This window comes from Neofelis nebulosa, chromosome 12 (assembly GCF_028018385.1).
Source record: "Neofelis nebulosa isolate mNeoNeb1 chromosome 12, mNeoNeb1.pri, whole genome shotgun sequence".
In the NCBI taxonomy this organism is placed as follows: domain Eukaryota; kingdom Metazoa; phylum Chordata; class Mammalia; order Carnivora; family Felidae; genus Neofelis; species Neofelis nebulosa.
The window spans coordinates 35,625,893-35,653,405 of record NC_080793.1 but is presented as its reverse complement, the minus strand read 5'-3'; the positions used below and the strand labels follow the sequence as shown (position 1 = coordinate 35,653,405).

Sequence of the window (27,513 nt, the reverse complement as noted above, 5' to 3'; positions counted from 1 at the left end):
TTCGTCTATTGCTCCTTTGGTTATCGCTTCACCCCCTTATTATTTTTGCTCCATTTGGTTATCCTACTAAGTGTGTATCTCCTAGATGCTTCATCCATGTTTTTAAACTTTTTCACTCTAATTTCCATTTCTTTGTGGTTTTGGTTTGGTACTGTGGGATTGTTCTCCTTTTGCACATTTCGGGTCACTAAATCAATTTTCAATGGTCCTCATTCTATTTTTCACTTCCACAATTAAATTGTTTAAATTTAGGAGCACCTGGATGGCTCAGTCGGTTGAGTGTTTGACTTTGGCTCAGGTCATGATCACGCGGTTCATGAGTTCAAGCCCTGCATCAGGTTTGCTACTGTCAGCAAAGAGCCACTTTAGATCCTCTGTCTCCCTCTCTCTACCCCTTCCCTGCTTGTGGTCTCTCAAAAATAAATAAACATTAAAAAAAAGTTTAGCTTTAGAAATTGTCTTTTTAACTTCCCAAAACCATGTGTCTTCATTCTGATTCTTTTTTTTTTTAATTTTAACGTTTATTTATTTTTGAGACAGAGAGAGACAGAGCATGAACAGGGGAGGGTCAGAGAGAGGGAGACACAGAATCTGAAACAGGCTCCAGGCTCTGAGCTGTCAGCACAGAGCCCGACACGGGGCTCGAACTCACGGACCGCGAGATCATGACCTGAGCCGAAGTCGGACGCTTAACCGACTGAGCCACCCAGGCGCCCCCATTCTGATTCTTTTTTCTATTTTTTTAATAAAATTTTTTTTAACGTTTATTTATTTTTGAGAGAAAAAGACAGAGTGGGAGTGGGAGAGGGGCAGAGAGAGAGAGGGAGACACAGAATTGGAAGCAGGCTCCAGGCTCTGAGCCATCAGCCCAGAGTCCGACGCAGGGCTCGAACTCATGAGCTGTGAGATCGTGACCTGAGCTGAAGTCGCATGCTTAACTGACTGAGCTACCCAGGAGCCCCTGATTCTTTCTAATTTCTATGTGAATCTCCTTAAAATTCTTATTTTAAAGACTCACTTTTTCTTCTTCTAAATCTATCTCAATATGAGTCCTCTCTTCTAGTTATTTAACTTGGTCTTCTTCCTTCAAGTTATGGGGTCTCCTTAAATAATCTCTGATCTGCTTTGGCTGCTCATATTGGCACCTGGGCAACTCCATCTATGTGGCTTCTTGGGTAGCAGCAGTTAAGCAATCATGATAACAAAGGAAGATGATGATTCTCCAGTGGCCTAGTGGTGAACAAGCCTGATTAGCGGGGCCCAGCATGCTGAGGTGAAGTGGGAGAGGCTTCTAGGATCTTCAGACACCCCCACTAGGAAGAGGGAAGGATTGGGCTGTTGTGTGCCATTGTGTAGGTTGTCTACTGTACAAGGGTACCTAGTTGAAAAGATAAGAGCTAAAACCCACTTGCTGAGCTGTGTACCATGGTGTGGAGTTACATCTGCCTGAAGGAGGGGAACAGTATTTTCTTGTTTTCACGAAGACATCTGAGGAGGTGATGCTTTTTTTCCCTAATCCATAAAGGTGCTGTATGGGCTAGTAGTGGCCCTGGGAGGGATAGTTTGGCCCAACTGTGACATTCCCCTCCAGGGAGACAAACCTTGGCAGAATCAAGGGGCTTCCCTCGGGGCCACATGCAGGAAGTGGGCAGGGGCGGTTCCTCCTTACCTGCAAAAGAATCCCACCCTGTTGAGGCCAGCTGGGCCCCTCAGGTAGCCCCAGAATCAAAAGCCTTCATTTTAGGCTCACTAGCAAGGCAGGAACTTCCCAGGCTCCTGGGCTTTGGTCCTTCCCGCAGTTTTATTTTAAAAAAAAAAATTTTTTTTCAACGTTTATTTATTTTTGAGACAGAGAGAGACAGAGCATGAATGGGGGAGGGTCACAGAGAGAGGGAGACACAGGATCTGAAGCAGGCTCCAGGGTCTGAGCTGTCAGCACAGAGCCTGACGTGGGGCTCGAACCCACGGATCGTGAGATCATGACCTGAGCCGAAGTCGGACGCTTAACCGACCGAGCCACCCAGGCGCCCCGCTTCCCGCAGTTTTAAACAGTGTGGCAGAGATGGCATCCTTCACCAGTCCTGCACTGGTTCAGTCTCCCTGGGTAGGTGTGACATCTCCTTCATGTTCCAGCTCTAGGCCCTCTCAGCCTACCGTCTCCATTCACTGTGTGCCTCACAGCATGACTTACCTCCATAGGGAGCCAGCTGAGAGGGAAGTCAGTTATAGGATGCAGGTCCTCACCTTTAGAGAATCCCCCTGGCAGGTCATCCCAGGGTGATTTATGAAATTTCTCCATATTATGATTCTGTTGCAATCATCTTTCTCCCCACAAGAAGAGAGCTCTGTTGTCTAGATAAGCTTGAATTTGAATCCCAGTTGCCAGATGTGACCTCATACAAATCATTGGACTTCTCTGAGCTTGCCTCAGGTTTTTCTTCTGTACAATGGAGATAATCACGTTTGGGTTGCATTCCTCAAGGAGCTATTGAGAGAATAAAAGATGATTGCTCTGCCCGGTGTCTTTACAAATGGCAAAGTGCTATGGAAAGTAAAGGGGATGAAGAAAGTAATGATAGAGGGAAGAATGATAGAGGGAAGCCCCCCTGGGCTGTGGGGACCAGAGCAGTGGTGTGGAGTGGCAGTCACCCGGCACATTCAGAGCAGAATCGAGCCTGGGGTGACTGGTACAGATGTAGTGGCAAGACCAGAGTAGGGCCATGTCAGACCCTGGCCACAACCTCAAGGGCATGCCGTTGGAACCTATCTCCCAAAAGCTGAACCAGCAGAGAAATAGAGAATTTTTTAAGAAGTTAAAAAGAAAAAAGATGTTGAAGACACTCCTATATTTTCAAAGCCATCCCTCAGAACGCTGAAAGATTTATCATCTCAGGAATGAGATTAAAAACTTGTCTGACAGGAGACATAAAGAATTCAAATGTTTTCAAGAAATTGTGATAATCATTCTCAGCTCTATCCCATCCTTCCCCTCTCTTTTCCAACCCGGTCATAAGTCTATTGCATTAGCCATAGATTAGAATATCAGTTTCATCAAGAAGCAGAGAATGTGATTGGGGATAGGAAAAGAAGTGTAAGCAGACAAAGCAAATATGAGAGCTAAGGAAGCAATCCAGAAAGGAGCCGTGCTTTCCACACCCCCATCCCCCACCCCTCCTAAAAAAAGTACAAATGGACCATCTTTAGGAGCATGACTGTGATCAGTCATGGAGAGCACGGCGAGATGGGGCTCTCTTCACTAAGGCACAGAAAACGGACCCTCTCTTCTAACTCCCTGTACATTGTATTTTACAGTGAACTGGAAACTCATTTTTAAGAAGTGAGCAGTGAATGACTGCTTCTGTGTCCTAGAATCTTGAGAGTAAGAACACGCTGTTTTTATGTCATTGTTTCACTCCGTGGAGCAACAATTTACTTGTCCTCAAGAGGTAATATAATCCTCATGATAAGCACCCAGTTTCTTTTGCAGACAACAGCCAGACCTCTCTTTCTGACTAGGTAACACTTTAGCCTCCTTAATCTCAAAGAATCATTTGATTTGGAGCTCAGGAGACCTTGGTCTATAATGTGTCATTCTCTCCTTTTACAGAGGAGGAAATGGTAGCGCAGAGAGGTGTTGTGACTTTCTCCTAGCCACACAGCAGGGTAGGGACAGAACTGGGTTCTAGAACACTAGGGCACTACTTTCCTTTAAAAAAAAAATTTTTTTTTAACGTTTGTTTATTTTTGAGACAGAGAGAGACAGAGCATGAACAGGGGAGGATCAGAGAGAGAGGGAGACACAGAATCTGAAACAGGCTCCAGGCTCTGAGCGGTCAGCACAGAGCCCGACGCGGGGCTCGAACTCACGGACCGTGAGATCATGACCTGAGCCGAAGTCTGACGCTTAACCGACCGAGCCACCCAGGCGCCCCAGGGCACTGCTTTTCTACAAGCAGCTTGCCATAAGTGCTGGCATGGATCTCATAAAGGGCTATTCCTAAGTCTTCCTGCAGTACTTCAACAGTCCATGAGTCTCAGCTCACCCTAGTCTCAAAGAAACTGTCTTCGTTATAGTTCATTATGAAGTCGCTCTTGAATACTAAAGACACATATTTAGTTTTTGTGCCATAACTCTCTTAACCAAACCATTCCATTCCCCATCTGGTCTGGGTTTAAGTTTAAATCACTACACTTCAACAGGCATAAGTCCGTAGTAGGTACTCAACAATGTTGGTTGAATGACCACTTGAAGGCCCATTAAGGAATCATGTCATTTAAATTTTTTTTACATTTCTTTTAATTAATTAATTAATTAATTAATTAATTTACATCCAGGTTAGGTAGCATATGGTGCAACAATGATTTCAGGAGTAGATTCCTTAATATCCCTTACCTATTTAGCCCATCCTCTCTTCCACAACCCCTCCAGTAACCCTCTGTTTGTTCTCTATATTTAAGAGTCGCTTATATTTTGTCTCCCTCCCTGTTTTTATATTATTTTTGCTTCCCTTCCCTGTGTTCATCTGTTCTGTGTCTTAAAGACCTCATATGAGTGAAATCATATGATATTTGTCTTCCTCTGACTGACTAATTTCACTTAGCATAATACCCTCCATAGTTGCATCTATGTCGTTGCAAATGGCAAGATTTCATTCTTTTTGATTGCTGAGTAATACTCCATTGTATATCCTCTTTATCCATTCATCCATCGATAGACATTTGGGCTCTTTCCATATTTTGGCTATTGTCAATGGTGCTGCTATAAACATTGGGGTGCATGTGCCCCTTCAAAACAGCATGTCTGTGTCCCTTGGATAGATACCTAGTAGTGTAATTGCTGGGTCATAGGGTAGTTCTATCTTTAATCTTTTGAGGAACCGCCAGACTGTTTTCCAGAGTGGCTGCACCAATTTGCATTCCCACCAGCAGTGCAAAAGAGATCCTCTTTCTCTGCATCTTCGCCGACATCTGTTGTTGCCTGAGTTGTTGATGTTAGCCATTCTGAAAGGTGTGAGGTGGTATCTCATTGTGGCTTTGATTTGTATTTCCCTGGTGGTGAGTGATGTTGAGCATTTTTTCATGTGTCAGTTGGCCATCTGGATGTCTTCTTTGGAGAAGTGTCTATTCATGTCTTTTGCCCATTTCTTCACTGGATTATTTGGTTTTGGGGTGTTGAATTTGAGAAGTTCTTTATAGATGTTGGATACTGACCCTTTCTCTGATATGTCGTTTGCAAATATCTTCTCCCATTCTGTCAGTTACCTTTTAGTTTTGCTGATTGTTTTCTTTGCTGTGCAGAAGCCTTTTATTTTGATGAGGTCCCAATAATTCACTTTTGCTTTTGATTCCCTTGCCTCCGGAGACATGTTGAGTAAGAAGTTGCTGTGGCCAAGATCAAAGAGGTTTTTGCCTGCTTTCTCCTCGAGGATTTTGATGGCTTCCTGTCTTACATTTAAGCCTTTCATCCATTTGAGTTTATTTTTGTGTATGGTGTAAGAAAGTGGTTCGGGTTCATTCTTCTGCATGTCGCTGTCCAGTTTTCCCAGCCCCACTTGCTGAAGAGACTGTCTTTCTTCCATTGGATATTCTTTCCTGCTTTGTCAAAGATTAGTTGACCATATGTTTGTGGGTCCGTTTCTGGGTTCTCTTGATTCTGGGTTCCATTGATCTGAGTGTCTGTTTTTGTGCCAGTACCATACTGTCTTGATGATTACAGCTTTGTAATACATCTTGAAGACTGGGATTGTGGTGACTCCAGCTTCAGTTTTCTTTTTCAAGGTCACTTTGGCTGTTTGGGGTCTTTTCTGGTTCCATACAAATTTTAGGATTGTTTGTTCTAGCTCTGTGAAGAATGCTGGTGTTATTTTGATAGGTATTGCAGGAACCATGCCATTTTAGATCTGAAAGAAACCTTGAAGGTCATTCTGTCTCACTTCTCCTTTCTTCTGTAGCCTGAAGATTGAGGGGATTTGGGCAACGGGCAGAACAGTACTAGAATCCTTTTTGTTTTTGTTTTTTCCTTCCTCCCAGACCATTATTCATTTCTTCACCTGCACTGCTTCTCAGTAATTTGATATGACGGCATTAAAATTGCCAATGTATTGTACCAATGTACTGGTATACCAAATAAAAGTTTCTAATGTCTACTTTAAAAACACTACTCCATACAAAGTGACAGCAGCAGGTTTAAAACAATTTTTTTAGCCTTATGGAATTCAATCATTCTGAGGAGGAGCAAAAACTGTCTTCAATCACCACAGACAGTAAAGCTAAAATTTGAAGCAGTAAACTATTCTATTTTGAGAACAATAGATATGAAGTCAGGAAGAGTTAGGCATTCGAAGAAGGAAATTATATAGAAAAGCTAACTATTAAGTCAGCTCTCAGAAGTATTTGGATGCAAAGGAGATTAATACGGATAAAGGGAAGGTACGGGCACTTAGCCAGTAACAAATGACACGCTCATGCTGTGGAGAAAGCAAAACTTTTAGCTGAAATGGTACTTATGGGAAATAAATTCAAACCTCAGATGTTTTAGTCAGGAAGTCTCATTAGGATGCAACACAGCTTCTCATTATGGGTTATTTCATAGTGTCACTAAAAAAGGAGAGACATCTGAGAAGGACAAGGCGTGATCAAATAGCCATATGAGAGATTTCAGTCGTGCTGGATCTTGCTCTATATTAATATCAGATCATTTGATGGTATTCTCTCACCAAAAATGACTTGACAGTGACAGAAACAGAGATTAAAAGTGATCTAGATTGAAATGACAGCTGTTAGGGTAAAGTTCCTTTGAGAATCTTATGTATGTTTTATTCATTGATTTATTTATTCATTCAACAAATATCTATAGAGTTCTAGGAAGACAAAAATAAATAAGGTAATTGTCTTTCTCAAGGAGGCTTCAAGAAGACGCACGTGTGACTAAATCATTGTAATGTGGGGCACTTGGTGTTTTATTTGAAGAATCGCCCAAGTGCAGCACAGGCACACAGGAGGTACTGGGAAGACCTCACAGAGAAGATACTTTTGACTGGGGTTTAAAGGAGGAAGAGTCTGTCTGGCAAGTTGCAGTAAACGTAGGAAACAAACGGGAAACCAGGAAAGGTCCCAGAGTGAGCCAATAGCTTATGCAAAGCACTTAGCTGTAGGGGATTTAGAATCCCAGGTGAGGCCCAGCACTGCTACTGTAGGGCTTTGGGTCTTAGGTGAATGACTGCACTTCCTAGGGCCTCAGTTTCCTTCTGTGAAAAAGGAGCATGGCAGCCCTCACTGCATACACTGTTTATAAGCGTGACTAAGTGCCGGCCAGCAGGGAGTGAGCACTGTTTTACCCCTAGTCACTCTCGGTTCTTCTTCCGCTACGTTTGCAGAGGGAGAAACTTGGAACTGAGAGGGTGTGGAGCTTTCCCTTGCTTACACCGGTTAACAAGTGGCTGGGCTGGGATTTGAAGAGAGACGGTTTGGCTTGAGATGGTATTGCTTAGCGCTATGCTTCACGTCTTTCCTTACATGAAATGTTGTCTGTAAAGCACTTAACACGGTGCCTGACACACCGTAGTAAGTTAATAAATTGTAGCTGTTTTTACTATTGTAAAATATGATGTGCCTAGGAACAAGAGGTATTTGGTGTGAAGTATAGGGTGATGTCTAAATGGGGCTGTAGCTGGAACAGGTCAGATTACTGAGGGCAGCATGCCATGCTAAGCAGTTAGGGGCTTGTCATAGGTCAAGAAGAAACAGTCGAGGTATCTTGAGCAGGAGAGGGACTTGTCTGATTCCTGGTTTAAAAAAGATCCCTGGCAGGGGGACCTGGGTGGCTCAGTTAGTTAATTGTCCAACTATGACTCAGGTCATGATCTCGCAGTTCTTGAATTCAAGCCCCATGAAGAGCCTGCTTGGGATTCTCTCTGTCTCCCTCTCTCTCTCTGTCCACTTGTGCGCATGCTCTCTCTCTCAAGATCAATAAATAAACTTTAAAAAAAGGGGGCCCTGGCAGCATGTGGAAGATGAATTGCAAACAGGCAAGATTAGAGGCATTTACTACAGCTTCGCCAAGAAATGGTGAGGCTCCAACTGAGTAAGGCACAGGGAGCGGGCAAGATGAAGAGGAGGAGACATGTGGAAGGGATGCTATGGAGACGGAGTTGACTGGACTTAGCGACCAGCAGGGTATGAGGGCCATGAAGAGGGAAGAGTCTAGAATATCCCCTGGGTTTTGGTGTAAGTGCCACTGCCAGTTGAGGAACGGAAGCAATATAAAAGGGGTAATTTAGGGGAAAGGCGAGAGTTTGGTTTTGGCTCCTTTGAGACTGGGGCACCTGAGGAGGATTCAGGAGATGTTCCGCTGGCAGTTATGCCTCTGGGTTTGGAGCACAGAATAAGGTCTGGACTGAACCATGCATCGGACAGAATTGCTCAGTTAGAGAGAAGAGACAAAAGAGACCAAGAGGGGACATGAGGAACCTTGGCATTTAAACAGCCAGCGGACAAGGAAAGCTGAGGGAGAAAAGCATCAGAATGGGAACCAAGGCAGAACGGGGACCCAGGTGCCATGGGTGAAAGGTGTTTACACATTAGGTACATAAAGCTCCTGAAGAGGAAGATACTTCTGGCATGGGCAGCTAGGAAATAGAGAGGGACAGGACAAAATTCCATGGGCAAAATCTGTACTTGCTGGACAAGGGGGTTGAGTTTTTATTTTCCTTTCTTGACAAGTGCCCTCTTCAGTCTTTAATCTGCATTAGGGAGAGTAATTTGGTTATTAATCTTTATCTACAACACATCATTAAAAAAATTAAACTGTCTTTAGAGGTAGATTTGCATGGAGTTGTTAAGAAATAATGTGGACAGGTACAACACTTAGGTGTTTAGAAGCTTACTTTATTTCCACCATGGCTTTAGAATTTTCCATTTTCTGTCCACTTCCCCTAATGATGCTTATCCCGAGGCAGAATTCGGTACACTGTCCCTAGAGTGGAGACAGATCGGGGAAGCAGACCCCAAGGAGTGAAGGGCTAACTCAGCCCATGGATCTGGGTGACAGAGGGGCTGGAGCACTGAGAGAAAAGAGATCTTTGGGTGTAGGTAGCTAGGAGGCCTTTCCAAGAGGGAGCCTCTGAGGAGAGAGGTTTTGAATAGAAGCCTGGATTTGGAAGTAAAAGATATACAGAAGGCAGGTGCTGGACTGCCTTTCTTCATTTAGGCCAGGTAGGCTGTAGTGCTATTTTTGTTTTTGTCTTTTTTTTGTTTTTTGTTTTTTAGTTTTGAAAAAAACTTGAAGTGTATTTTGAGAAAGAGAGAGTGAGCAGGGGAGGGGCAGAGAGAGAGGGGGACAGAGGATCTGAAGTGGGCTCCGTGCTGACAGCTGACAGCTGAGAGCCGTTGGGGCTCAAACTCACAAGCTGCGAGATCATGACCTGAGCTGAAGTCAGATGCTCAACTGACTGAGCCACTCCACCATCCCCATTTTTAGTTTTAATTTGATGAAGGACACACTTAATTCACTTACATTTGTGCTCCATTCCATCACCAGATTGATCTATATACCAATCTGATGGTGCCCCTTCCCCACTCAAAACTACCTCTCATGCTTCAGCTCTCTGCCCCTTCCCTTCCCTCAAGGGGCTCCCTCTCATCTTTGGGTCTTTGTTCCTGTGGCCTCTGCCTAGAAAGCTCTCTCCACACTCCTCCCTGTCACCGGCCACCTCTTCGGCCTTTCCGGGTTTCTGTATAGAGGGCATCCTCTCCAGGAGGCCTTCTTCCCTTGCTCAGCCAATGCAGGTGCCCCGCTTGGCACCCTGGGATCACACTATTACTCTAAGAGCTGCACTGTATTAACAGCCCATTAGTGCATTCCTGAGGGCAGGGATAGTGCTTTATTTGAACCTGTATCTCCATGTTCTAACACGGGGTAGGGACCTAGTAGGTGCTAGGTAGATTCGTCAGCAGGGAAAAGAGTTCTTGGACAGAGGCATGCATTTGGGTGGGATGGACAGACAGGTGTAGGGCCAGAACCAGAGCAGTGGGTAAGATGGCCCAGGGAGTCGGAAGAGGGCTGAGTGCAGAGTCCTAGGCATCGCGGCATTTCAGGGCTTTGGGGTGTGAGGAGCCCTCAAAGGAGACCAAGCAGGAGTAGTTAGTGAGCCTCGGGAAAGCTAAGGGACCCCAATGCTCCGTCGCTGAAGGAATTTAGAGGCAGAGAAGGAAGGCCGTAGTGCCAAAGTGGGTCCACTTCTTCCAACTCCCCGCAGCCCGGGAGCCTGTTGAGAGGAGGGCGAAGTTGGGGCCATCTGCATTCCCCAGAGTCCCACGTAGCTGGAGTTCTTCGAAAAGCCTTGGAGTGTGACAGTCAGGGGGAGGGTGGAGTGAGCAGGCGGTCGTTCCTTGGTACTCTTCTAGGTTCCAGTCTGGCCCCGCCGCTGGCGGACCGGGTGACCTTGGGGGAGCCCCTTTCCTCTCCCGGCCTCAGTCTCCCCGTGGGTACTCGGCGGACGTTGCGTGCCTCGGTGGGAAGCCGGGGAAGGCCGGCGGAGGCAGGCCCGGGTGGGAGCGGGACCGCCCACTGCGGCGGGCCGGGACCTCCCGGGCCCGCGGAGGCGGCGCGCGGGGCTCCTCCCCCGGGGCGGGGGTCGCGGCGCCGGCAGCTGGCGGCCCCGCAGCTGCAGCCTCAGCACCTGCCGCGGCCAGACGGCGCGGGCGCGGCCGGGCCCTGCGCCCCCCCTCCGGCTGCAGCCGCGGCGCGGGAGGCGGAGCCCGAGCCGAGCCCGAGCCGAGCCGCTGCCCGAGCCTTGCCCGCGTCCGTGCCCGCCGCCGGGCGGGGCCGCCCCTCGCCGAAAGCGTCAGCTCTTCGGGTCCGCGTCCGCGCGGGCGGCGCCTCCTCTGCAGGTAAGGGCGAGGTCCCGGCGCCGCAAAGTTTTGGGAGGGGGGGACTGACGGTCCCTACGCCCCGGGCCTGCGCCTCCGGTAGCTGCAGGCTGCCTGCCCCTCGGCTTCCTCCGCGCCGCCCTCCGCCGTGCGCTCTGCTTGCACCATCGCCCCCGGCTGACCTGCGCCCGGCTCCAGTCCTCGTGTCCCATCCCGGTGCGGGGCGCGTCCGCGGGTTCGCTCAGGGCGTGCAACGGTTAAATCTGCCCCAGCATCAATGTGTTGCTTAAGTTTTTGAGACGTGCATGGGGTAGTGCAAAGAGCGGCAAACCGGGTGGCGGGAGACCTGGATTCAGGTGCGGCCACCGCTAGCGCCAACTTTCTGAGTGACCTCAGACCAGCCAGTCCTGCCCCGTTTCTACGGCCACACCTGGACCAGGAGGGGTTCGCCAGGATGATCATCTGAAGCGCACGTCTGTCTTGCCGTTTTGTGAGTCAGGGGTACCCCTAAGTGTCTCAGCTCCAGGGCTCCTTGTGGGGTGGAACCCACAGAAGTCAGTCTGGGTGAGGGGGCGTCACATCGCTAGCCGGCAGAAGTTTGGGCTGAGCTTTGTGAGGGGTGTTAAGTCAGTGTCTGGGAAGAGGACGCTGCTGGAGCTTAGAGTCCGGGCCCTGGCTTTTGGTGGCCCCTCTGCCATCCACTGACTGTGTGACCTTGGGCAAGTCCCCCTAGTAGTTTTGCCACCTACAAGTGGGGAGGGAGGAATATGCACTAGATGATCCTTGCTGTCCTGCTGTAAACTTTGGAGAGGTGGAATCTTCCAGGTCTATTTAGGGTTAGTTTGGGTAGAGGAAATATTGGGTAGAGAGGAAACATACACCCAGCACTTGCAAATGGGAGTTTAGAAAATAAAGAGATTTGCACGGTGCTTTGGGAGTCCCGAAATAGACATGGCAAGGATTGGTGAATGCTGGCCTTCCCTCCGTCAGTGCTTTGGACCATCATAAAATATTCAACAGCATAATGATTTGTTTTCAGAGTGGCTTCAGGAAGCGTTTCTGTTTGTGAGTCGGTTATTTTTGTTAAAACCTCAAAATAGTTGTTCCAGGGTAAAAATGCACTGTTCTAGGGGTCCTGACATAGAGGCCAGCATCTACTTGTTTCTAAAGTGATGGGTGAGATGTTTTCCAATCAAGATGATATAGAAAGTCACTCTAAATCAGGCATTCCTTGCTGGGTGTTCAACACAGGCATACTTGGAGAGGCCTACGGTTTGGCAAGTACATATTTTCCAGGACAAGTGCATTCTGGTGCAGCCACAGCAGAACAACTGTGAGGTAGTTAACTGATGTCCTAGAGGTGAGCTTTGTTCTTTTGCCCCATCTTCTGTCCCCCTTGTGCCGCAGTTAGCATCTCCCCAGGGTGTGGGTGAAATCCATTACTACCAAAGGATTCTTGTGGAAGTGATTTTATTATTTTATTTCCTTCCTAGACTTCCCGGTTTTAAGTTTCAAGCTTTATGAAATCAGAGGACTGGTAAGAGTGTGCTTTGTGACTGGGGCAGGGAAACAGCAGAGTTGTGGTACATAGGTTTGCCTTTTCCCAGCCATGCTGTGTAGCTGAAGCTGATTTGTCCAGAGCCTTTGATCACTCAGATACATTAGAATCGCACTAGTCTTTTCCCTCTTCCTTCTTCAGTGGGTTGGCAAGCACTTTCTCACCACTCGTTCAGGAAGAAACAGGAAAATACCAGTAGGCCCTCCCCTCAAGGAGCTCAGGGTCTAGTGAGGAAGAAAGAGGAACATACCACAGGCCATTCTGGGAGTTCTTTCTTATTTTTGTTAAATGTTTACTTATTTTGAGAGAGAGAGAGCACATGCACACATAGGGGCAGAGAGGGAGAATCCCAAGCAGGATCCACACCATCAGGGTAGAGCTGGATGTGATCCCATGAACCATGAGACCAGGACCTGAGCCGGAATCAAGAGTCAGATGCTCAACCTGCTGAGCCACCCAGACGCTCCACATTTTGGGAGTTCTTACTGGGGACCTCACGAACACTGAGGAGGGGATTCTCACTGGAGACAATGAGGTAGACAGTACCACGGGAGGTGGGAGAGGGAAGAGGATTTCAACAGGTGGTGACAAGTGGAAAGGCCATTTTAGGTCAAGGAACTGGTATGAGTCAGGAGAGCCCGGGGCCCAGATGGAGGACAGCAGGTCTGGTGGAAGCAGGGAGAAGGCAGAAAACTTCAGAGGATAGTGGGAAGAGGTTCAGGAGAGTCGGAACCTGGGCTTGAATCCACACTTGTTGGGGGGATATTGGGCCTCTGAACCTCACTTTTCTCATCTGTAAAAGGGGAATAAGAGTAATTCCAATGCACAGGGTTAAATGAGATCATGTATAAAGTGCCTAACAGTGTTTGCATAACAATAGGTATTTGATAATGGTTTCTTTTACTAAAGTGTTCATGGGCGAGCTCCATAAGTGTTGGTAGACACCACTGAAGTGTATAAATAGTGCCTTTTGTTTTAGCGTGTGTATTGACTTGGAACCTCACCATCAGACTGGAGTTCCTGTAACAATATGATTTGTATTCAGGGGACCTCCTGATTCAAGGGCAGGGGCTTTTTGTTATTTGGGGGGGTGCTCAGATCAGACACCGACATCAACAGCAGACAATGCCCTATAAATACTGTTAGGTGGTGGGAGGCCACAGATAGGTTAATCAGAACATGCAATCCCTGCCTCCCACAAGCTTATCACTATGTGCTCAAGGACCTGGCCGGGGTGGGGGGGGAGGTTGACAGTCAGGCACGGTTATAAATACATCAGCATTGTCCATATATGCTGGGAACCAGGCACCGGCTCCCATCTGCCTTAGTGTGGGTTGCTAGGGGTCTGTAGGAGCCAAGGAAGGAGACTAGGACAGGAGGGTGAAGAACGACATTGCGATACTTTGTGAACCTATGTATACCACTTAGCAGCCATTATACTGCCCTTCATTTGTTCATGCAACAGTTATTTGTGGAATACCTTCTCTGTGCCAGAGAACTATTCTAGGTGCCCCAGGAATACACTGGAACAAAAGGGAAGACCCTTGTGTTCCTGGAGTTTATTTCCTAGTAGGAGACACATAATAATCAAGTAAATACATAAATAATTACAGGTTGGCTAAGGCTGGGAAGGAAATGAACAGGGTAATGTGAGAAAAGGTGATGGGGGTGACGGAGGAAGGCCTGTCTGAGTCACTAGGAACTAAAGGAGAGAAGGAGTCAGTTGGGACTAGAGCTGAGGGGGGTGGGGGTGCCATCTGGCTCAGGACGAGGCAACCTGGCTTTGGTATGAGATTGTAGACGCCCGGCCACAACGCCTGGATTTGAATACTGGCCCCCCTGCCAACTAAATATATTCCATAGTCATGTTATTTAATCTTATGGACTTCAGTTTCTTCATCTGTAAACTGGGCATAGTAATCCTACTTGAAAGAGTTGTTTGGGGATTCAATGAGTTGATATATGTAATGTACTTGAAATAGTGCCAGGTATGTAGCAAACACTGGATGAAAGTTAAGAGGGTGGGGTGGCGGTGAGGGGAATGGGAAATGCAAAGCCCCAGAGGCCTGAAAAGCTTGGTGGGTTCTCAGACTAGGTAGGCCGTGTGTGTGGATATTACTCCCTCGGTTCTTGGGAGACTCCAGAGAGGTTGCCTTCAATACAAACTATGTATTAACAGTCCTTGGGGCACCTGGGTGGTTCGGTTGGTTGAGCACCTGACTCTTGATCTTGGCTGAGGTCATGATCTCACAGTTTGTGAATTCGAGCCCTGCTATCAGGCTCTGTGTTGACAATGCAGAGCCTACTTGGGCTTCTCTCTCTCCCTCTCTCTAAAACTTTTAAAAAATTAAAAAAACAAAACAAAACTATGTTTTAGGAGTTCTGAAAAGAGGAATACCTAGCCACAGCACTTTCCTGCAAAACCAGGCCCAGAGTGGCAGCGTGGCCACTGCTTTGGGAACATCCTGCTGTAGAGCCACTTCTTCAGGATCTCTCTGCCTCCCTCTTTTCATCTCTCTTTCCTTTTCTTACCCTCCCTCTCCTGTCCCTTCCTCCTTTCCTCTGTGTCCCTCCTCCCTCACCTCTTCTCCCTTTCCCCCATCTCCTCTTACTGCGAGCCCTGAAGAGTAGTGCCCCTGGAGTGCTCACTGATGTGCTAAGGAGAAGCATGAGTGGTGTCGCCAAAGCCAGCCTTGCCCCCCACCGTCCCTGCTGTGAGATGCCCCCTGGCCAGTGTCCTCCCCGCCCACTCCCACGCTGGAAATTGCGTAGCAGGGGCACGTAGTCACCTGTGACCTCACTCTCTCCCTTGATCCCTCTTGACTGAAATCCAGTCACTCACCAAGCCCTGTCGTTTTTACTTGCAAAATCTCTCTCAAACGTGTCTCCACCTTTCTATTCTCTCTCTGAATGTTGGACTTCTGTTTTGTCTAAAGTATGGCCCAGGGACCTCCTGGGGGTCCCTCGTATACGGACAATGAAGTCCACAGTCCTCAGCCTGGCGGACACGATGGGTTGTCTCCATCCTTTTTTTTTTTTTTTTTTTAAGTTTATTTATTATTTTGAGAGAAGAGAGAAATAGAGTACAAGTGGGGGAGGGTAGAGAAAGGAAGAGAGAGAGCGTCCCAAGCAGCCTCCACACTGTCAACACACAGCCCGATGAGGGGCTTGAGCTAACGAACCAGGAGATCATGTCCTGAGCCGAAGTTGGACGCTTAACTGCCTGAGCCACCCAGGCGTCCCTCCATCTTTTTTTTTTTTTTTTTTTTTTTAATTCTCTAATTTGAGAGAGAAAGAGTGTGTGTGAATGGGGGAGAGGGACAGAGGGAGAGAGAGAAAGACAGAATCTCAAGCAGGCTCCATGGTCAGCACTGGGGGTGCCTCCCTCCTGCCCTGACATGGTGCTTGATCTCTGTCTCCATCTATCTCTTAGTGCCCCTCCTCCCTCACCAGGTCCTCCACACTTAATCTCACCCCCAGGTCTCCAGGCCCTTGCCTCTCCACCTGGCCCCTCCCTAGCAGGTACCTCAGCCCAGGTGGTCGTGCCCACGCCTGAGGGCCCAGCTCAGCTGTCTTCCGGATCCCCTCCTCCCAGAGCTCTTATCTGCCCCTGATCTCTCACTACATTTAGTATCTCTCATGGGGAAGCTGTTACCATCAACCGTGGAGGATTTTATGTGCAGTCATTTGTGCAGGTGGCCATGGCCATGAGAAGTCCCTGAAAGGACAGGCACAATGTCCCTCTTACCTCCACTCCACAGCCCTTCTCACAGAGCTTAGCCCTTGTGCAAGCTTCATATGTGTTTGCTGTACTGGACTGACAAAAGCCTGTGATTTTCCTGAGATCTGAAATGGTTTGAGTCATGCCAGAAATGCGATGCTGATGCTCAGGGCTTGTGGTCCCCAGATGAACCCTCTTGAGGCATTCTGCTGCCTTAAAATGTGGATCCTTCATTTGATGAAGAGTTGATGTAACCTCAAACAGGAGTCTGAATTTTGAATGTAGCTTTCCAATATGGCCTATTTTTAATAAATATATGATGTAAAAAAATGAACCTTCAAGCTAGATAAATTGAGCACTATTTATATTATGACAGGATTCTCCACCATACTGAAAGATCTGGTACGGAAAGCTTTCAAATACCAAACATGCCTGTGTATTTAACACCATTTAGTATATAAAATTTTGATTTATGCATAGCTGTTGTAGCTATATTTCCACTGTAGTCTTAAGACATGCACCAAACTTAATATGCATTCACAGAAGCAGAATAATGCTGTCTTAAATTTGTTTTGGTAAGTACAGATTACATTATGCAGCTCTGCAAATATGAGGGTTTTAAAAGTAATGAACTATCTGCCTGAAGGACAATGGGAAGCCCTATTTGGTGCTTGGCCAGTCGACATGAGGGAGGTAGTCATTAATTTCACTGAAGTGACAGTATTTTCAGGGATCCACCTGACGTTTGGAGACCCTTTTTTGCCAGTGGTTAGAAATGGTTTGGGCTTCCAGTCATTTCACAAGCTGGCTGATGAATGATGTGTGTGCTTAACACTGGTTCTTTTAGAAAAAGAGAAAAAAAAACCCCACTAATTACAGGCTAGAAAAGAGATGGTGGCAAATCTAAAAATATGAGTCTATTCTTTTGACCTCTCTTGAGGAATGATCTGAAAAGCTCAGCCATTTCAGTAGAAGGGTAACATGGCAAATTTTCAAAATGCTGAACGGAAAGAGCTTCAGAGGAATTCACCCGGATGCAACAGTGCTTAGTTCTCTGAGATTTTGACTTAAGAGAAGACAGATGTGCAGGCAGATGAGAAATGCTGTGCTTCCTGTTCTATGCGTATCCAGAATGTGGGGTGTAGGCTAGCACTTGTTACAACCAGTGATAACAATACCACCCCCCCATAAAAAACCTCTCCAAGGTTAAGTTTTGAGCATCAACATAGGTATACTTCTGAGTTACTGCTTTGTTGTTTTCTTTGTTCCAAATGTAGAATTCGGAAGAATGCAAAAGGAAAAGCAATGATTAAAATAAACAGTCTCTGTTCTCTCTGGTTTTCCCTGGAGAAGGACATCAAGCCCAAAGTTCCCCTGGTACTGGAGCATATGCTGTTGGTTCCTGGTGAGGTTAAAGGGTGATGTCCGTATGGAGAAATATGCTCTCCCTCTTTCTTCCTTCCTGGGAGTTGGAGATATTAGCATAGAGGAGCAGGAGGAACGATTTTTTTTCTGAGCTCATTTCTGGTTAGTTGCAGTACTTAGTTTTTTGTTTGTTTGTTTGTTTTAAACAAAAGCTGTGTAAATAAGTTCCTCAGTGAGAGCACTCCCTGCCTGTATGCTGAAAATCCAGACTCATGCAAAATATTTTACAGGATACTCTAACTAATAGTCATAGACTTCAAACAGGGTTGCCAACTCCGGGGATGATCGAGTAGAGCTTTTTCTGGTGCAGGAATTCCCCTAGTGCACGCACCCTCTCTCTGCTTGGACCTGCCAATCCTCGAGGCATTTCTATTCCATTGTCAGTTGGCTCTGATTATTAGAAAGTTCTTCATTATGCTGCACTAACTCTCCCTGCAGGCTGTGGCTGCCCCATTGGCCTTGATTCTGCCCTTTGAAGCCCCACGCAGAAATCTGTTTCTTCTTCCCCATGATGGCCATTTCTGCCATTTGGACAATCAAAGACAGGGATCAGGTCCGTGAATCTTCACTACTTCAGTTAGAATGTCCCAGTTTATCCAATCCCCTGAAAAAGACACAATTGAATTGGACACAATAGCCATGCAGGTGAGGTCTGACCAGCCCGGAGGGGAGCAAGAGCAGGGTAGCCTCACTCCAGGGTCTGTCTTTGCATTTAGCACAACCTGAGGCCCAGTTAGGTTCCTGTGGAACCGCACTCATGCTGGTGTCAGAGAGGCCTGGTGAGCTGTAGGTAGAGGAGAGTGTCTGGGACCAGTGGCTGATGCAGAGCGGCTCCGGTTGAGGCAGTGCCCTCTCTGGGACTCAGAGCCCTCGTCAGTCTGATAACGTCTACGGCACTGTATCAGTGTCCTGTGGCTGCTGTAACAAATCACTGCAACCTTGGCTTAAAACAGCAGAAATGTATTCTCTCATGGTCCTGGAACCCAGATGTCTGAAATCAAGGTGTCGACAGGGCTGTGCTCCCTTGGAAGGCTCTAAGGAAGAATTTTTTCTTTGCGTCTTCCAGCTTCTGGTGGCTGCTGGCGTTCCTTGACTTGTGGCTTCATCACTACTGGCTCTTCCTCCTGTCTGGGTTGAATCTCCCTCTGCCTCACTCTGATTAGGACACTTGTCATTGCATTTAGGGCCCACCTGGATAATCCAGGATCAGCTCCTTGCCTGAAGACCCTTCACTTAATTGCATCTGCAAAGATCCTTTTTCAAATTAAGGTAACATTTACAGATTCTTGGGATTGGGGTATGGACATATTTCTTAGGGGGGGCACTATTCAGCCTTTGGCCTCTTACTTTCTCTCCTTATGTGACTGCTCTCGATTGTATTTGAGCCCAGCTCTCCAGGGTCCCCAGCCTCAGGTCTCCATTGGGCACATGTCATGTGACTTTCTTTCTTTAGCATCCAGGCTGCTGCTCTGAGGGGCCTGGTTCTGCAGATGTGGGTGGGTTTTTCTGGTCCTTCAGTCTTCACCAGCATGTCCTCGCTAGTCAGTGGAGTTTTTATCAATGGGAAGAAGTTGTGGCTATTAAAATATTCATTACTAGTTCTTAGGCATAGGGGAGATCCCGTAGTGAATGTGCCCTGGAGAGAGAAGGGACACAGAAAGGAAGACTTAATGTCCTTGCATTTCCCCTCTAATTCAGTCCGAGATTGGCTCATTGAACTTGAGGGAAATTGTTTATATTCTCAGCGCCCAGGTACATATCTCTTTCTGAAAAGTAGGGAAGTGCTTCTTCGCAGCTTTCAGAGTGTATTGTAGTGTGATCTTTTTGCCTTTTGGGTAGCCTGTTTCAGAAGTTCCACGGCCCTTTAGGTGGAGTTTTTAGTTGCTACTCGCTGATGCGTTCTCCAAATGCAACACAAATAAAATATGCTTTTCTCCAAAGAGCGTATGCATCACTTTGTTTGCAGTTGACATGCCAGAGTGCCAAAAAGGCCTCGAGCAAGCAAGAGTGTTGGGTCTGGTGAAGCCCCGTGGTGGAGCTGAGGGGGTGCAGCAGGAGGGCAGTGGCCGAGTGGGTCTAGCACTGAACCACTCCATACTCTACTCGTGACTGTCACTGCTGCTCTGGGATTACTGACTCACACCTACCCAGAGTGTCCTCTTTGACTGCTGCTCCTCTCAGGTCAGTATGCTTTGCTAAGAAAGGTCTCTGCAGGGGGTGGGGAGGAGGGAGGAGACAGATGACTCAGACAGTTCTGCCCCACCTGCAGCTGACAGCAAGTCAGTATAGGGCGGGGTGCTGCATGTCACAGAGACCCATGGGAGCCCTGCAGAGGGCTGGCCATGCCTTGGGTGAGATCCAGGAAGGCTTCCAGGAGGGACTGGCCTAGAGCAGTAGACTGAAAGTATCCTTAGTTGTATCCCCACTGGGACCCCAGATTGCCCCCTTCCTGGTCACCTGACTAGATTTGACCGAGAAGAACCTCAGGTTTGAAAAGGATCAGAAGGATCAGCTAGTAAGATACTCCAACTGCACTGCTTGGAGCCCTAAGGGCAGGTGTAGGGGAACAGTTCAGAGAACTCTGCCTCTTATTTTGCTTGCTGGGTTTAAAGAACAGTGATTTCCCAACTTGACAAGGCTTGTTTGATGTAGCCACCTAGCAATAGCCCCATATCAGAATGCCCTGCCTTGTCTAGGAAGTCTTTTCCAGGCTGGAGGAGCACCTCCCCAGATGGTGTGACTATGGGGTATTTCCACCTGCCCCACTTGACTGTGAGCTTCCCCCAGGCAGGGGCTGAGCCTGGTTCAGTCCAGAGCCCAGGAGAAGGCCTGGTCCTGGGAGGGCCAGGCTTGGCATATGGTGCTGACTGATGAAATGAAAGACGTGATTATGATGATTGCCTGCCTTGCATCTGGCTCCAGCTGCCCTCAATGCCCTTCACAGTCACCAGTGGTATCCTGGCTATGGCAAGGCCTGTGTGTTTCTGTCTTATACCTGCTTCTGCAGTGGGTCTGGCCTGTCAGCCAAGCACTAGCGATGGGTGGTGCCTGCCCTCTTCACTTTCAGGAGGCAACGAGGCTCTAGACCTAACATTCAGGCTCTGAAGGTGCTTGCTGTCTGTTATCCTGGAACATGGCCAAGGCCACCAGTAAACTTGCTCACTGGGTCTTCCTGGCTCTTCCTTGGTAACCCATAGCCTCAGGGCTAGGGTCAGAGAGGCAGTGGGGCGTGGGCAAAGTGCCTGGGCTTTTGACTCCGTCATACCTGGGTTTGCTAGCTGCATGACCTGAGGCACATTATTTACTTGCTTCTTTAATGGACCATCTGCGAGTGTTAAACTTACAGAGGGCCCGAGGAAGACACAGCCCCTGTTTTCTACCTATACATGGTAAATAGTCAATAATTGTTAATTTCTTTTTTATATTATCTGAAGGGCTATCAAGGGGAATTGAGATAACTTCTAGGGTTAGAGGCTGTCTAAAACCAAACTTTGTTTCCCCCCATCCTTTCCAAATTCCATCAAGCCTTTCAGCCTCCTAATTCCTCCAGCATTGCTAACATATTTGATTTCTTCCTTTCTTTCACCTAATAATTATCATCAACTCTGTATATTTGAAGAGGTTGCTTCCCCAATCTGGGCCTCAGTTTTTAATCTGTGGACTGGGTTATTTCTAAGGTCCTTAATAGCCTTGGCACTACATTTAATTCCACAACACAGATTGAGCATCCACTCTGTGGAGGGTGAATGTTCTAGACCCCAGGGCACATAGGGATTGAGGCCACAGCCTAGTGTGGGGACAAACAAGCAGAGTGTGTGGGGAAAGCCCTGGTCGGGGATGAATCCAGAGCTAAGGTAATCAGAACCAGAACAGGGAGAGACCAGAGGAATGTATGGGCTCTGCACCCTCAGGGAAGAATTATCTAGAAATGTTTGCTGTGGGCATGAGAGCATTAATGATGGAGACAGGTTCCTCCCAAGTGGCATTAGGATTTTCGCTTTGAGTTGGAATTATCGATATGGAAAATCCCAGCAGAGATGGCATGTATTAGGGACCTTATTTCCTCTCTTCCTCCTGCTTTCCTGCTAAAAAAAAAAAAAATCCAAATCTCCAGAATATATTGACCTTTATGTACAGAAGCTCTTGGGATATGCAGCATAGTTTAACAAGTATCAGTTGTGTGTCTAACTGAGAAATGTCTAGGAGGTAGATGCAGAATTACATGCCTAAAGAGAATTAATCTATTTTTTGTCATGATTGTGTTCAGAAACTAATTTTCAAAGACAGTTCCAATTTTCCCAGCTGTCTGGATGATAGTTAGAAGCATACAACCTGTGCACTCCCATCCCTTCTCTTGTATTTATTCTGCCCAATTTAATTTGGTTAGATTCTATAAGCGTTTATTGATTGCCTATTAAAAGTTAAGCCCAGTGTTGAGAGGCTATGGGTATGACAGACTATATCACTATCCAGAAGTTTCTTTCCTAGCTGGACAGATAAGACCCAGGAATCAGCAAACAGAGCCATCTATTCACTGGGGAATTGCTGAGTACATTGGTGTGAGTGCCAGGATTTCTGCTCCCAGCAGAGAGATCTGGAGAGAAGGATGGTGAGGTTGCTTCTCAAGGCTTTTGTAGGAGTCTGCATTGGAGATGGGCCAGAGACTGGAAGCAGAGGCAAGGTGCAAGGAAAAGAACAGGTTGGCAGGTGAATTTAGCAAGAGCCAACTTTTCATTCTCAACGCCAGCCCCTCATTCTCATGTCCTGAGAATGAAAATAACATCCAGGTGGCCAATAGACCTATGAAAAGATGCTCAATATCACTCATCATCAGGGAAACAAAAAGCAAAACTACAATGAGATGCCATCTCACACCTGTCATAATGGCTAGGATCAAAAATACGAGAAACAACAAGTGTTGGTTAGGATGTGGAGAAAAAGGAACCCTCTGGCACTGTTGGTGGGAATGCAAACTGGTGCAGCCACTGTGGGAAAACAATATGGAGGTTCCTCAAAAAATTGAAAATAGAACTATTCTATGATCCAGCAATTGCATTAGTATTTACCCCCAAAATACAAAAACACTAATTCAAAGGGATACATGCATCCCTATGTTTATAGCAGCATTATGTACAGTAGGCAAATTATGAAAGCAGCCCAAATGTCCATCGATATATGAATGGATAAATATGAGGGTGTGGTGTGTGTGTGTGTGTGTGTGTGTGTGTGTGTGTACACACACACACAAGGGAATATTATTTAGCCACGAAAAAAGAATGAAATCTTGCTATTTGCAACAACATGGAAAGAGCTAGAGAGTATAATGCTAAGCAAAATAAGTCAATCAGAGAAAGACAAATACAATGTAATTTCATTCACTTGTGGAATTTAAGAAACAAAACAAATGTGCAAAGGAAAAAGAAGAGAGGCAAAACAAGAAACAGACTCTTCTAGAGAGCAAACTGGTGGTTACCAGAGGAGAGTTGGATGGGGGGATGGGTTACATAGGTGACAGGGATTAAGGAGTGCACTTGTGATAGGCACTGGGTATGTATGGAAGTGTTGAACCATTATATTGTGCACCTGAAATTAATCTGTAATACTAGTATATTAACTATACTGGAGTTCAAAAAGAAAAGAATACAAATATTCCTTTCATATGTGAAGCTTCAAAATGCCTCAGGAACTTTGCTCATGCTGTTCCCTTTGCCTAGCCTACTCTTTCCCTTCATCTACCAGGAAAACTCTGAGTTCTCTTAAGTGTACTTCTGTTCAGACCTCGTTGACCCTCCCTCCCCTGGCTTCTTTTAGTATGGTTCCTGGAGCATTCCTGACCCACAATCTCTTGATGGTGATTATCAGGTGAATAAATTGATGACTGAATAACTGATTTTTGGGTTCTGTGTCTGACTTACTTGATGGAACTGTGAAATGTTTGCTGAGAAATGAGTGGAGGGCACCAAGGTGAAGACGTGGGTGGTGGGTGCTAAGCAGGAAGACCACTGAGGTGGGGTGGGGGAAATACCCTTTGGAGAGGGAATAGAATGTTGGTTTTCTGATGAGTGGAAGCATACAGTTGAAAAAAAAAAGTGGGGGGGGGGGTGCGCCTGGGTGGCTCAGTTAGTTAAGCATCTGATTTTGGCTCAGATCTCGTAGTTTGTGGGTTTGGGCCCCACATTGGGCTCTGTGCTGAGAGCTCAGAGCCTGGAGCCTGCTTCAGATTCTGTGTCTCCCTCTCTTTCTGCCCCTCTCCTGCTTGTGCTCTCTCTCTCTCTCTCTCTCAAAAATAAACAAACATTAAAAAAAATACTCTGGGGAAAAAACACTGTAGGCATGAAGCATTTGGGGAAAAATCTGCCTCCAGAGTAATCAAAGGACTGCAAATAAGGCAACACCTGCTTTGTAAACTTACTAAGGTAGGTGTCAGTGAGCATTTAGGGGAGGTGGCTCTTCCACTGATGGAGGAGTAAGCTTGCAATAGCCCTTCTGGAGTGCAATTTGGCCAGATCTAAAGCTGTACAAACTTGTGCAGTTTTTCACACAGCAGCACCTCTCCCAGGAATTTATCCTAAGAGAATAACTAACGATGTATTATGCAAAGATGTTTATCTCAACATTGCTTGTAACACAGACATTGCTAAAATAGAGCAAATGTCCAGCAATGGGGGTTAGCTTTAAAAATGGCACTCTGATCAATAGGACATAGAAAATAATGCTGTACAATAATAAAGACATAGGTAAATGTTTAAGGGGTATTGTTCTAGGAAAAAAAATCAGGCTAAAACCCAGCATATACAGAACATTCACAGTTATGTTGAAAATGTGTATTTTCACACAAAGAGGCTAGAAGGGTAATTAGCAATTTGTAGACTGTAGCAGATAATTTTTGCTTTCTTCTTTCCAAGGAAGAATACTTTCAAAAACCAGGCACATGTATTACTTTTATAATGGGGGAAGGGGTGTGAGTGTTAAGAAGTCTTAAGTGTGAGTCTTAAGAAGAAGAGAGAAGCTACTGGAGAGCATTGTTTGAGCTTCAGTGCATTGAAAGCAAGATGGGCACATCGTTTATCTTGCAAATTCCAGACAGGTAGTGTTTTCATAAGGAAGAGTGGTCTTCGGTCTATTTGTATGAGTGTATTTATAGAAGTGAAAGCTTTGGGGGAAGGAAATAGATTGATTTTTTTTCCCCTTGAACTTTTGAAATTATTCTTTCCACTCCATTTGTAATTGAGCCCAGGGAGCTATTCTTATATCGTCCTTTCTTGGGCACTGCATTAGACTTAAAAATGTTAACTGGCTTAGGATGTGGGTTTTTCAAAAATGATTCCCCTTGAAGTCTTCACTGGACTCTCTTGAGTGCCTAAAAATTGGGATCCCAAGGAATATCACCTTCTGAACTCTATCTTGCTCTTCTGTGTAGTCCATTTGGCCCCTGCATCCTCTGGCAACCCTCAGTAACAGGTCGGAGACCAGCCCCACATTCTTGTGATGGGCCCCATCAGCCCCATGTAAGGGACTCAGGATAATACACCTGCATTGGGCACTGTCGGTTGGAAGGTTTATTTAGAGGCCAATCTGGCATCACCTTATCCTGTGGACGTAACATTAGTCTGCAGAAAAAGAGATCAGAGCTGGGTAGAATCTCTTTAAATATTAATAATAGTGATGTCTTTTGCCACACATCTCCAAAGAGCTCTGAGCACTTCAGACATTACCTCATCATTAATTTTCACAGTGCTCTTGGGTGAGAAGCTGATGGCAAGTCTTATGGTCTCCATTTGGGGCAGAATGTAGCAAATATTTTATAGTTAAACTAAATTGAGGAGTTGTTTTGACCAGATATTACCTGATGAAAAGAATCGAGGCAATTTTTGTGGCATATTCTTTTACAGTTGTCGTATATTTGTCATAAATGAAATTGCCTTCCTGCATTTGCTCCTTAACGATAATGAGTGCCTACTGTGAGCAAGGCGCCGTGCTGAGCACTGTGGCCAGGAGGGAAGTTTAATCTCCTTAATCCCACACTTAAGGCCTTTGGTGATAGGGTTTCCACCTGCCATTCCTACCCTGAGTCCTGAACCCTACTTGACATGCCCTTGGTCCCTCACACCCCTCAGCCAGGTCTTCAGGGCAGGCCAGAGTCATCTCCCTGCACTTTCTATACCCTTCTCCTCACCCCTGCAGGTGTCACTGTCCCACCCTACATAGCCTGGTCACCTGCTCCTGTACCCCCCAATGGTAGCCACAGCTGGAGCTCCCATCATCAACCACTACCAGCCCCCCTGCTGTGCCTGTACTAATCTCCACTTGTATTTATGTGATTTACGTACACTTGATGACATCTCTTGACTGGAGGATGGTCCAGTTCATCCTGTGTGTCTCTCAGTGACTTGCCCTCGTTAGATACGTAAGTGCTCATCGAAGGAAGGAGTGAAACAGGCATGGTTTCAGGCCAGGGCCACCAGTTCGTGCAGAGCCCTGCGGGGTGCAGAGGGCACGGACAGAACCTGGCTTGGCCTGAGCCCTTCTGGGGCCAATCACCAAGGGCCCTTGCTGTCTACGAGCCTGTCCTCTGCACCCGCACTCACACTCCGGCCCCTCTCATGCTTGTGGTTGAAAAGCATCCTCTTACACGGTGTTCTGGGGACACACGGGAAAAGAGGGACACTTGGGAGTGGCTTTCAGCAGGGGCGCTCTGCTTCTTTCTTTCTTGGCTCTGCTGTGCAAGTCCTCTCCGTCGCCGGGAGGGCTTTATCCGGAGCATTCTGGACCCCTGAGCCGGCTCGAGGGCTGGGATCACCTCGTGCTCCACCTGCGGCAGGTTGTGTGAGGCCGGGTGGGGTTATTTAATCTTCCTGTGGCGTCATTTCCCCATCTGTTGAGGGGGGATAATGTGTTTGAGGATGACCTACCTCCCCGGGAGGCTTAGCGACTTAATGCCGTGCGGTTCACTTTAACCCGGGTCAGCTGGGCACAAGGGGGCGGGTGAGCAGGCGCCTAGTCAGCCCCGCAGCCACAGAATGGGTGCCCCGTGAGACCTGGGGCCTCGAGTTCTCGGTCGCTCCGGGCCCAGTGGCAGGCGGGCTGCCATCGAGGGCCTGTGGGGTCTCCTCTCTCGGCTGGTTCAAGTGGCTGAGGTGGGGAGGATGAGATGGCATCTGGATGACTTCTGGGCCTGTGGTGCTGAAAGGGGAGAGGCCAGACTCCCGCGGAGGGCATGGTTGCAACTGGCCCGGAGCGGCAGGAGAGTGGGTGCGGGCCCCGGGGGGACCCTGCAACTGGGCCCACATGGCCCGGCGATCGGCTTTCCTTGGGCTCATTGATGAGCTGGGGAAGGTCATTTGATCCTCACATTCTTGTGGCCACGATCTTGGGAAGGTGGCCTTTTCTCTTTAAAAAGAGCTGTGTGCTGGGCGGCCCAGGAGCAGTGTGCCCCTGGGATGGAGGGGAGGTGCCAACGTGGGGAAGAGGGGCTGATTTCTCTCCTTGGATGAATCCTGTCAGCTCTGCTCCACTGGTGAGTTATTGTCTCATTCTGTAACATGTCCTGCTTTCTCTAGAAGGTATGCAGAAAGGGAGCTGTTGTTTTTTTTTAATTGTAGCATTTTTTTTAAGTTAAGTTTTTAATTCCGGTTAGTTTACAGCATTATATTAGTTTCAGGTGTCCAATATAGTGATTCAACACTTCCATACATCACCCGGTGCTCATCACCACAAGTGTACTCCTTAATCCCCATCACCTATTTAACCCATACCCCCCCACCCTCTGGTAACTATCATTTTCTTCTCTATAATGTAAGAGTCTGTTTCTTGATTTCTTTTTTTTCCTTTTGCTCATTTGTTTTGTTTCTGAAATTACACATACGAGTGAAATCATATGGCATGTGTCTTTCTCTGACTTATTTCACTACATTATACTCTCTAGCTTCATCTGTATCAT

The 27,513-nt window shown here is 46.9% G+C and overlaps 1 protein-coding gene across 6 annotated transcripts in view; it reads left to right on the top strand.

The window, feature by feature from the left end:
* The window catches only part of FRMPD1 (FERM and PDZ domain containing 1), a 144,105-nt gene that overhangs the window by 44,027 nt on the left and 72,565 nt on the right, over positions 1-27,513 (top strand). Inside the window, exon 1 of one of the 6 annotated variants that reach the window (XM_058694864.1) lies at positions 10,786-10,890. The exons of 1 other annotated variant lie outside the window; for it this stretch is intronic. The gene's annotated coding sequence lies outside the window, so the exon portion shown is untranslated. Of the gene's footprint in view, positions 1-10,785; positions 10,891-10,914; positions 11,360-18,717; positions 18,843-26,456; positions 27,091-27,513 lie in introns of those variants that run through there. 4 more of the 6 variants (XM_058694866.1, XM_058694865.1, XM_058694863.1 and 1 more) reach the window with 4 other exon arrangements.